This window comes from Trichechus manatus, unplaced genomic scaffold (genome assembly GCF_000243295.1).
Source record: "Trichechus manatus latirostris isolate Lorelei unplaced genomic scaffold, TriManLat1.0 scaffold00091, whole genome shotgun sequence".
Classification (NCBI taxonomy): domain Eukaryota; kingdom Metazoa; phylum Chordata; class Mammalia; order Sirenia; family Trichechidae; genus Trichechus; species Trichechus manatus.
Genome location: NW_004444027.1, coordinates 10,520,763 through 10,532,873, shown reverse-complemented (window position 1 = coordinate 10,532,873; position 12,111 = coordinate 10,520,763). Strand labels below are relative to the sequence as shown.

The 12,111-nt window shown below is 39.1% G+C and overlaps 1 pseudogene; it reads left to right on the top strand.

Moving 5' to 3' along the window:
• Positions 1-5,240, top strand: part of LOC101347018 (60S ribosomal protein L32 pseudogene) — a 29,164-nt pseudogene extending 23,924 nt beyond the window's left edge.
• The last annotated feature ends 6,871 nt before the right edge of the window (positions 5,241-12,111 follow it).

The following is a 12,111-nucleotide window of genomic DNA, read 5'->3' as shown; positions in this document are numbered from 1 at the left end:
GAAAGAATCAACAAAATCGACAAACTACTGGCCAGACTGACAAAAAAAAAACAGGGGAGGACACAAGTAACCCAAATAAGAAATGAAATGGGGGACATTACAACAGACCCAACTGAAATAAAAAGGATCATAATAGAGTATTATGAAAAACTATGCTCCAACAAATTTGAAAACCTAGAGGAAACGGACAAATTTGGAGAAACACACTACCAACCTACCCAAACTACCACACAGTGATGTTGAAAATCTGAACAGACCCATGACACGAGAAGAGATTGGAAAGGTAATTAAAAAAAAAAAAAAAAACTCCCAACAACAAAAAAATCCCTAGCTCAGATGGCTTCACTGGAGAGTTCTACCAAAAATTCAGAGAAGAGCTTATACCAGTACTACTCAAACTATTTCAGAACATAGAAAAGGAAGAGACACTTCCGAATTCATTCTATGAAGCCAGCATAACCCTGATACCAAAACCAGGCAAAGAAACCACAAAAAAGAAAACTACAGACTAATATCTCTCATAAACATAGATGCAAAAATTCTCAACAAAACTCTAGCCGATAGACTTCAGCATCATATCAAAAAAAAAATAATACACTACGACAAAGTAGAATTCATACCAGGTATGCAAGGATGGTTCAACATTAGAAAATCAATCAGTGTAATCCACCACATAAATAAAAAGAAAGAAAAGAATCACATGATCATCTCAATTGACGCAGAAAAGGCATTTGACAAAGTCCAACACACATTCCTGATAAAAACTCTCAATAAAATAAGTATAGAAGGGAAATTTCTCAACATAATAAGGGGCATCAATGCAAAACCAACATCCAACATCATTCATAATGTAGAGAGGCTGAAAACATTCCCCTTGAGAACGGAAACAAGACAAGGATGCCCTTTATCTCCCCTCCTATTTAACGTTGTGCTGGAAGTCCTAGCTGGAGCAATAAGGCAAGAAAAAGAAGTAAAGGGCATCCAGAATGGCAATGAAGAAGTAAAACTATCCCTATCTGTGGATGATATGATACTATCCATAGAAAACCCTAAAGACTCCACGAGAAATCTACTGGAACTAATAGAAATATTCAGCAGAGTAGCAGGACACAAGATAAACATACAAAAATCAGTTGGATTCCTATACACCAATAAATAGGACAATGAAAAGGAAATCAGGAAAACAATACCATTTATAATAGCCCCTAAAAAAATAAAATGCGTAGGAGTAAATCTAACCAGGGAACTACAAAACACTACTTCAAGAAACCCAAATGGAGCTACATAAATGGAAAAACATTCCATGCTCATGGATAGGTAGACTCAACATTCTGAAAATGACAATTTTACCCAAAGCAATTTACAAATACAAAGCAATCCCAATCCAAATACCAACAACTTTCTTTAAAGAGACGGAAAAACTAAAGTAAAGCACTACTGAAGAAGAAGAATCAAGTTGGAGGACTCACACTACCTGACTTCAGAACCTACTAGACAGCTACAGTAGTCAAAACAGCCTGTTACTGGTACAGCAACAGATACATTGACCAATGGAACAGAATTGAGAACCCAGATGTAAATCCATCCACATACGGTCACCTGGTCTTCGACAAGTGCCCGAAGTCCATCAAATGGAGAAAAGACAGTCTTTTTAACAAATGGTGCTGGCAAAACCATTTGCAAAAACATGAAACAGGACCCATACCTCACACCATACACAAAAACTAATTCAAAATGGGTCAAAGATCTAAATATAAAGCTTAAAACTGTAAAGTTCATAGAAGAAAAATAAGATCAACGCTAGAGGCCCTAACACATGGCATTAACAGGATACAAACCATAACCAACAACACACAAACTCCAGAAGATAATCTAGATAACTGGGATCTTCTAAATTAAACACTTCTGCTCATCAAAAGACTTCACCAAAAGAGTGAAAAGAGAACCTACAGACTGGGAAAAAAATTTTGGCTATTTCAAATCTGACAAAGGTCTAATCGCTAAAATCTACAAGATAATCCAACATCTCTACAACAAAAAGACAAATAATCCAATTAAAAATTGGCAAAGGAAATGAACAGGCACTTCACCACAGAAGACATTCAAGCAGCCAACAGACGTGAGGAAATGTGATCACTAGCCATTACAGAAACGCGAATCAAAACCACAATGAGATACCATTTCACCCTGGCATTACTGGCACGAATCAAAAAACTGTAAATAACAAATGTTGGATAAGCTGTGGGGAGATCAGAACTCTTAGGTCCTGCTGGTGGAAATGCATAATGATACAGTCATTTTGGAAAATGACATGGTGCTTCCTTAGAAAGCTAGAAATAGAAATACCATACAATCCAGCAATCTCACTCCTAGAAATACATTCTAGAGAAATAAGAGCCATCACACGAATAGACATATGCACATCCATGTTCATTGCAGCATTGTTCACAATAGCAAAAAGATGGAAACAACCTAGATGCCCATCAACAGATGAATGGATAAACAAACTATGGTACATACACACAATGGAGTATTATGCAACAATAAGGAACAATGATGAATCTGTGAAGCATCTCATAACATGGATGAAAACTGGAGGACTTTATGCTGAGTGAAATAAGTCAGTCACAAAAGGAAAAATATTGCATGAGACCTCACTGTGAAAACTCATTAAAAAGTTTACACACAAAAAGAAACAATCTTTGTTGGTTACGAGAGATGGGAGGGGTGGGGGAGGGGAAACTAAATAGTCAATAGATAAGTGGTAACTTTGTGGTCATAATAAAGGGGAAGCCAGCACAACTTGTACAAGGATAGGTCATGGAAGCTCCATAGACACATCCATAGACACAGAGACTGAATTGCTGGACAGAGGGCTGTGGGGACCATGGTCTCGGGGAACATCTAGCTCAATTGGCATAACATAGTTTATAAAGAAAATGTCCTACATTCTACCTTCGCGAGTAACGTCTGGGGTCATAAAAGCCTGTGAACAGCCATCTAAGATACTCCACTGGTCTCACTCTTTCCGCAGCAAGGGAGAATGAAGAAAACAAGACACAAGGAAAAGATTAGTCCAAAGGACTAATGGACCACAACTACCACGGCCTCTAGCTGACTGAGTCCAGTACAACTAGATGGTGCCCAGCTCCCATTACTGACTGCTGTGACCAAGATCACAACAGAGGGTCCCAGACAGAGCTGGAGAAAAATGTAGAACAAAATTCTAACTCACAAAAAAAAGACCAGATTTACTGGCCTGACAGAGACTGGAGAAGCCCCGAGAGTATTGCCCCCAGACAACCTTTTAGCTCAGTAATGAAGTCACTTCTGAGGTTCACCATTCAGTCAAAGATTAGACAGCCCTATAAAAGAAGATGAGACTAATGGAACACAACAGTCCAGGGACAAGGACTAGAAGGCAGGAGAGGGTAGGAAATCTGGTAATAGGGAACACAAGTTTGAGAAGGGACAGTGTTGACATGTTGTAGGGTTGTTAACCATTTTCACAAAACAATATGTGTACTGTTCAATGAGAAACTATTTGTTCTGTAAACCTTCATCTAAAGTATAATAAAGAAAAAAAGAAAGAAACTAAATCCCATAGCTACAAATTGAATGTTGAGCAGGAGAAAAGAGGATCCAAACATCTTTTCTTTTTCTTTGAATCTTATTACAGAGAATGGAAATGTCATTAACCGGAATACTGTAGTCAAGGGATTTTGTTTTGGAGTAGGGGATAATAAGCTTGATTTTATAATTTTATGTTAAAACATTTTTAGTTTGAAGCAAAGTTGGTGTATCCATATTTATACTTCTCAGTGATTTTTTTTAGTCTCTTCGCATTATGTCAAAAAACTGAAAACTTTAAAAAAAAATGGGTTATAGAATCATAATATGCAATGATTTCCTAAATACTGAACTTGGATTATAATTTACCTAAGTATTAAATTAGTATTTAAAAAATAAAAAAGAAAAGCCTCTAACAGTCTTTGTAAGCTCTAGGGTCTACCTCTCCCTCACTTGTCAAGGATTTCCTCAACCGTACATAAAACAAAGCTTGCAGATAAGAATGACAGCAAGGGGAAAGAAGTCCAAATCCTTAAGTCTGAAAGGGCTAGTTGTTATAGTTCCTATTTCCACCACAAGAGGGAGCTGCCTGCCTATTTTCCCCACTCTGCCGGACAGCAAAATTGTGCACTCTTCTCTTGTCTTTGGTCTCACGTTCTGTGTATCTTTCCAGAGCCAAGACTACCACTTGTGCCACTTTCCACTTATAAAGTCATCTTTTAACAAATTTTGGGAGCGTCAGAAAGCTGGAAAAGGGTCAGCCTGGATATAAATCTATCAGGCAGTAGGGACAAGAGAGATGAAATTTTGTTGATTTTTTTTGAGGGGTGGGGAGGGAGAGAGCATATTTATGCCAGTTGTATGAAGGAAATCTATTTATCACTAAGAAATGAAAATCGTTAACAAAGATAAGATAATAAGGCATATCAACCGGAGTTTGTTTTCTTAAATTGTACATATAAAAAGAAACAAACAAACTTGGAAAGCAAAACAGGGAAAAGCAAATATGAAGCAGAGTCAGTGAGGAGTACAGCATTGAAAGATGTTACAGACTTAGATGCAATATACCTGGCTCAGGCCCATTGCTGTCACTTACTAACTAAGTGATATTAAGAAAAGCACTTCCTCTCTCTTCTTTGAAGCTGCCTACAGAGGCGGTAGCTATTTCCTATCAGCATCGTGGCTGCCCTCAGACCCCTGGTGAAGCCCAAGATCATCAAAAAGAGGACCAAGAAGTTCATCTGGCACCAATCAGATTGTTATGTCAGAATCAAGCCTTACTGGTGCAAGCCCAGATGCACTGACAACAATGTGCAGAGAAGATTTAAGGGCCAGATCTTGATGCCCAGCATTGGTTATGGGAGCAACAAGAAAACAAAGCACATGCTGCCCAGTGGCTTCCTCAAGTTCCTGGTCCACAATGTCAAGGAGCCAGAAGTGCTGCTGATGTGCAACAAATCTTACTGTGCTGAGATTGCTCACGTTTCCTCCAAGAACTGCAAAGCCATCTGGCCATCAGAGTCATCAATCCCAATGCCAGGCTGCACAGTGAAGAAAATGAATACACAACTCGTTTGCAAGTTTTATTTGTGCTAAATAAAATCATAAAAACTAAAAAAACAAAAAAAGAAAGGCGCTTACTTAGCCTTCCAAACTTCAGTAGTTGTTAGTTGCCATTGAGTCAATTCCGACTCATAGCAACCCCGTGTGTGCAGAGTAAAACTCCTCCACAGGGTTTTCAAGGTCGTGACCTTTCAGAAGCAAATCACCAGGCTTGTCTTCTGAGGCACTTCCGGGTGAGTTCAAACCATAACCTTTCAACTAGTTGAGCACTTAACTATTTGCACCACCCAAGGACTCCTCCAAACTTCAGTTACTCATCTGTAAATAAAATAATAATAATTGTATTGCAAACCACAAAGGAGTCAATGTGATTAGCACAATGCTAGCATAACATACAAGTTCAACAGATGTTGAGTGAATCTGAATTTACTCATTGATAATAAAAATTGATAGCAACACATAAGGCCTATACCCAGAATCTATTTGACAAGAGGTCGGAAGAGACATGGTAAGTTCTTTCTTATACAGTATTTCTAATCCTTAAAACAATACACCTAGATAGTTATTTATCTTTATTTTTCATAAGGTTTGCTGATAGAGATAAGGAGCCCTGGCAGCACAGCATTTAAAGCACTCTACTGCTAACAAAAAGGTCGGTGGTTTGAAACCACCAGGGGTTCCATGGGAGAAAGATGTGGCAGTCTGCTTCGGTAAAGATTTACAGCCTTGGAAACCCGATGGAGTCACTATGGGTCGGAATCCATTCGATGGCAGTGGGTTTGGTTTTCACCAATACGAACAACAACCAGTTAGAAGATATAATGAAAGAAAAGACCCTATTTACCATTGAAAACAAAAAGTAAAATGCATACAAGTAAATTTTACGAAGAATGTGTAAACACCTGTACTAAGATAACTTTAAAACTTTAACAAACGGGTTTACTAAGTTCTTAGATAAGAAAGTTCAATATGATAAACATATCAACTCTCCCTAAATTAACTTATAGATTGAATAGGATCCCATTAAAAGCATAGAAAACATTTAAAATCAGACAAGCTAACTCTAAAGCTCATATGAAAATATTTAAAAGTAAGAAATGTCATCAAAAATTCTGAAGATGAAGAGTAATGACAAGTAGCCCTTCCAGAAGTTCAACATGTTATTCAGTCTTAATAATTAAAACAGTATGATAATGCCATTTGACTAGATAGATCACTAAAGTTGAGATACAGACTCAAATACAAATGGGTGTTTAGAAATGAAAAAGAAGCCATCCAAATCAAGGAGTATTCAATGAATATAGTGTCAGGAAAACCGGAAAGCCATCTGGAAAAAAATATAAAGTTGGATCCATACCTCACATGTTATGCTAGGATAAATTCTAAATGGATGAAAGACTTAAGGATGAAAAGAAGAATCCATAATGGTACTAGAAGAAAACATAGAAAAATTATTTTATAATCTTTCTACCTGAAAGAAAGCACAAAAGCCATATAAAAATAATAGACTACCTGAAACCAATAATTTCTGCATGAAAAGCCAAAACACTAAGTACTCAAGTACAAACTAGGAAAGTAATTAAGAAAGGTAATAAATATTAAATCTTTAGAAGTTTGAGTAAAGCTTTCAATTAATGTCTTTTAGATTTTTTAATAAAACCCTTGATGTTTCTTCGGAACATAAATTTTTCATATTCCTTTTTATACTTCAAACAACCACAGCCAGCTCCTGATAGAATTTAATGGTGAGCACCTCGAATTTTTAATAGTAGCCAACTATAAGAAACTGTATTCACACAAGTTGGTAATAAAAATCAACTTAAACCATTTTTACAGTCCCTCAAAATTTTGCATGTCAAAATTACATATGAAGAATCAATAGCTCTTCCTTGTCTTTCACTGACAAATACAGTGTTCAAATAGTTTATATCAAAATCAATTTTGAGGCCATATGAAGTACTTCAAAATAATGATGAAGCTCTAATTTGAGAATAGTTGCCCTCAGCTAGCTAGGATGTCACTTGAAGTGCACATCAGCTGCAACTGGACAAAAGCAGCTGGAAAATATAAAGGCAGATCCAGAGCCACTACCTAGAGTTTCACCCTGCCATGACTCCCCACTTAAAACCTCACTCTGCCTTCTTCCCCTCTACCAGCCACACCTGGGCAGAAGAGCATGGTCCTTGGCCACCAGCAGCACAACCTCCCCCAGCAGCTCTATGGGCCACGTACCTGTAATGGAAGACAAGCTCTGCAGAAGGACTCTGTTGGAGTAGAGTCTCTCTCCCACTGTGCTGTGCACCTTCACACAGAGCAAGAGCACTGAATCTGGGCCATCGCATTCCTCTCTGCAGATTCACAGGGTGAGGCAGAACCTGCTCCCCTGGGGCCACCACCCTGCCCTCATGGGACTCTGCTCCAAGTTCCCTAGGAAGCTGTTAGCAGCAGGAAGCAATGGTTAGAGCTCCAGCTGTCCCAGGCCCAGCCCAGGGATGTGGGAATCAACATCCTGAGGCACTGCGTTGGAAGTTATAAGTCTCTTGCTTTAGCTGCTCTGAGTTCTGGGCCTGTTTCTGCTGTGTCTTTCAGCTTCCATCTATTTCTGACTCCTTTGCTTTGTACTTTCACATGTTGTATCCCATTCCTGAGGAAGAGGACAACATTTTTCTCTGTCTGGCCAAGAATTCCAAGTTTGCCGTTCAGTACATTCCAAGAGATTTAGCTAGTGCTGGACTCAGTTTCCCTTATGCTCCACTAATTGTAGACTACTGCTAACCTAGTGATTGTACCTGTACTGCTCTTTGCTTCCACTTTTCAAGGATCTGCCTTCTCTTGATGACTTCCCATCAAGAACTTGTCTCTAGACTTCTGTTTCCTAACAAGGCCCATCCTCAACCATGCCACAGGGCCCATGACCCTGGGGTTCAGATCTTCCTTCTTATCTTCTTGATCATTTTGATCACCCTGGGCCATCTGGTCTTACACACATGGGCTGTCCTCACCCTGACCATGGATCCATACCTCATATGTTACATTGTGGATCCCTGACTTCACATTTCTATGGTCCCTCTGATCTTTCCTTGCAATACTCTGTTGCACAATTTGGGGGAAGGGATAGCTTCCAGCACAATTCCTCCAGGAGCATACCTTCTCCGTAAGGAGAGGAGGATTGGGCCAGATCCTGCCAGCCACTCAGGCTTAGCCTTCTGTTACCCTTTCTGCTTGGATTTACACTTGACAGTGGTTAGGATAATATATACAAACACTGGTTTAAAAACATTAAAGATATTAAATAGAAATTGTATGCCAATGAGAAACCACCTAGCTCATAATGCGAACTCCAGAATGACCTTCTGGATACAAACCAATCCTGTCACCTCTGGGGAAGAACTTTGCCATTTGTGCCAAAAGCTTTACCTAGTTCCAGCCTTCGAATTTTCTTTACTTCCAAGCATTGAGCTGCCTTTAAACTAAAGTGCAGCCCAGGACATCTAGGTCAATTGGCATAACATAGTTTATAAAGAAAATGTTCTACATTTTACTTTGGTGAGTAGCATCTGGGGTCTTAAAAGCTCGTGAGTGGCCATCTAAGATACTCCACTGGTCTCACCCATCTGGAGAAAGGGAGAATGAAGAAAACCAAAGACATAAGGGAAAGATTAGTCCAAAGAACTAACGGACCACAACTACCACAGCCTCCACCAGACTGAGTCCAGCACAACCAGATGGTGACTGGCTACCACCACCAACTGCTCTGACAGGAACCATGATAGAGGGTCCAGGGCAGAGTGTGAGAAAAATATAGAACAAAATTCAAATTTACAAAAAAAAGACTAGACTTACTAATCTGACAGAGACTGGAGAAACCCCTAGAGTTTGACCTCCAGACACCCTTTTAACTCAGTACTGAAGTCATTCCTGAGGTTCACCCTTCAGTCAAAGATTAGACAGGCCTATAAAACAAATAATAACACATGTAGTTCAACTATGTATATGAGACTAAATGGACACAATAGCCCAGGGGCAAGGATGAGAAGGCAGGAGGGGACAGGAAAGCTGGATGAGTGGAAATTGGGAACCCAGGGTTGAGAAGGGGAGAATGTTGACACATCGCAAGATTGACAACCAATGTCACAAAACAATATGTGTATTAATTGTTTAATGAGAAACGAATTTGCTCTGTAAACTTTCACCTAAAGCACAATTGAAAAAAATAAAATAAAATGCAGCCCAATCTTAAGAATTTTTTTCTTTTTTGTTTTTGTTTTTTTACCCCAAAGAATACCTTCATTCCCAGTTTTCTTTCTCCTTCATCCAGCTGCTGGTGGGATTCTGAATTTGGTCTCCTAGTGCTAGTGTAGAAAGGCTGCCTGAAATTTGTAGCCCATCTCTCTCTTTTTTTTTTTTTTATTGTTGTGTTTTAAGTGAAAGTTTACAATTCAAGTTAGTCTCTCATTCAAAAATTTATACATACTTTTTTATGTGACCTTTGTTGCTCACCCTATACTGTGACAGCACACTCCTCCTTTCCACCCCAGATCTCCTGTGTCCATTCAACCAGCTCCTGACTCTCTTTGCCTTCTCATCTCGCCTCTGGACAGGAGCTGCCCATTTACTCTCATGTATCTACTTGAGCTAAGAAGCACACTCTTCACGAGTATCATTTTATGTCCCATATTCCAGTCTAATCTTTGTCTGAAGAGTTGGCCTTCGAAATGGTTTTAGTCTTGGGCTAACAGATAGTCCTGGGGCCATGTCTTCCGGGGTCCCTCCAGTCTCAATCAAACCATTAAGTCTGGTCTTTTTACTAGAATTTGAGTTCTGCATCCTAATTTTCTCCTGCTCCATCAGGGATTCTCAGTTGTGTTCCCTGTTAGGGCAGTCATTGGTGGTAGCTGGGCACCATCTAGAGCTTCTTGTCTCAGGCTGATGAAGTCTTTGGTTTTTGTGGCCCTTTCTGTCTCTTGTGTAGCCCATCTCTTTACTTTTTTTTCCTTTAAAAGTGTTAGCGCCTTTTACAAATATGGCTATATGTATAGCATTAAAAAATACTACTCTCACAACTGTATCTAATGTAAGTGCTTTTTAACAGTCTTTCATTCTTCTTGAAATGTATAATTTTTGTTACAAACATATTTACCACAATTATAAAAAATGAATTTAAAAAACTTTTTTATCCAAAGAAAGTTTAAATTAGAACCTAAATTTTAAAAGTGACATGGGAGATGCGAAGGTCAAACAACTAATAAGGACAAGACTACTTCATTATTCATTAGGGAAAGACAAATTAAAACCAGACTGAGGTACCGATACAAACCCATCAGAATGGCTAAAATTAAAAGAGACTGACAATAGCAAACACTGAAGATGCAGAACAACTGGAATTCTCATACATTTTTGGTGGAAGTGCAAACAGGTTAGAGCCCTGGTGATGCAATGGTTAAACCACTCAGCTGCTAACCAAAAGGTCAGAGGTTTGAACCCACCAGCCCTCCATGGGAGAAAGATGTGGCAGTCTGCTTCCCTGAAGATTCACAGCCTTAGAAACCCTATGGGTCTGTTCTACTCTGTCCTATAGGGTCGCTATAAGTTGGAATAGACTCAACCGCAGTCAGTTTGGTTTGGTGGGTTTGGTAAATTGGATTTTTTTGAAAAAAAAAAAAAGGAAAACTGGCAATATCTAATAAAGCTAAATAGTAGCTTACCTTACCTGTTGCCATAGAGCCTATTCTGACTCATGGTAACCCCATGTATTACAGAGTAGAACTAGTTCCTAGGGTTTTCTTGGCTGTGATCTTTACTGAAACAGATAGCTAGGCCTTTCTTCCAAGGCAATACTGGGTGGGTTCGAGGTGCCAACCTTTAGGTTAGTAGTCGATCACAAATCTTTTACACTACCCAGGGACCTTTGCTTACCCTGCTGTTGTTAGTCACCACTGAGTCGATTCTGATTTATGGCAACCCCAAGTGTGCAGGGTAGAACTGCTGCATAGGGTTTTCAAGGCTGCGCCCTTTTGGAAGCAGATCACCAGGCTTGTCTTCCAAGGCGTCTTTGAATGGGTTTAACCTGCCAACTTTTCGGTTAGTAGTTCGTCAGTTAACCATTTGTGCCTCCCAGGGACCTTCGCTTACCCTAAGATCCCACAAGTCCACTCTTGTGTACTTACCCAACCAAAATTAGTCCCTATGTCCATCAAAACATGTACCAGAGTGTTCATAGCAGCTGCATTCTTAATAGCCAAAACCTACAATTGTCCGTCAACTGTTGAATAGATAAATAATTGTGGAATATTCTTAAAATGGAATACACTAGCATAAAAAAAATGAACTACTGCTACTCACAATAATATGACTCTCCCAGACATAATGATGAGAAAGAGAAGTCAAACACAAAAGAGAACAGTACTGCATGATTTCATTCATATGAATCTCAAGAACACACAAAACTATAATGACAGAAGTCAGACTAGTGGTTGCCTCTGGTAGGGGGTGGATAATGATTGGAAAGACACTCAAGAGAGACAATTTTATATCTAGATCTAGGTCATATTTACACAGGTGTGTACATTTGTAAAAATTCATCAATCTGTATACTTAAGACTGTGTGTCATTGTTTTGTGCTGTCAAGTCAATTCTGACTCACAGTGACCCTATAGGACAGAGTAGAACTGCCCCATAGGGTTTCCTAGGCTGTAAATCTTTTGTATGTTAAACTTCAATTTAAAAAAATTTAAGTGACACTAGGAAGTGTGCCCACAACTCCCTTCATAAACATGTGTTCTGAAACCCAACCTTTGCTGAGGTCCAGAGAGAAAACTTGCAAATTGCATGGGGCTCCCTCAAAGACAGTGACAAATGACAAAAGTGCCTTTAGTGCAATGCAAAGTGTTTACAGTTTTGAACATCATTTAGATTCTTTTCTTCTTCTGTGTATCATCAGACCAGTGATCAGATCACTGACTGAATCATTCAAAACAT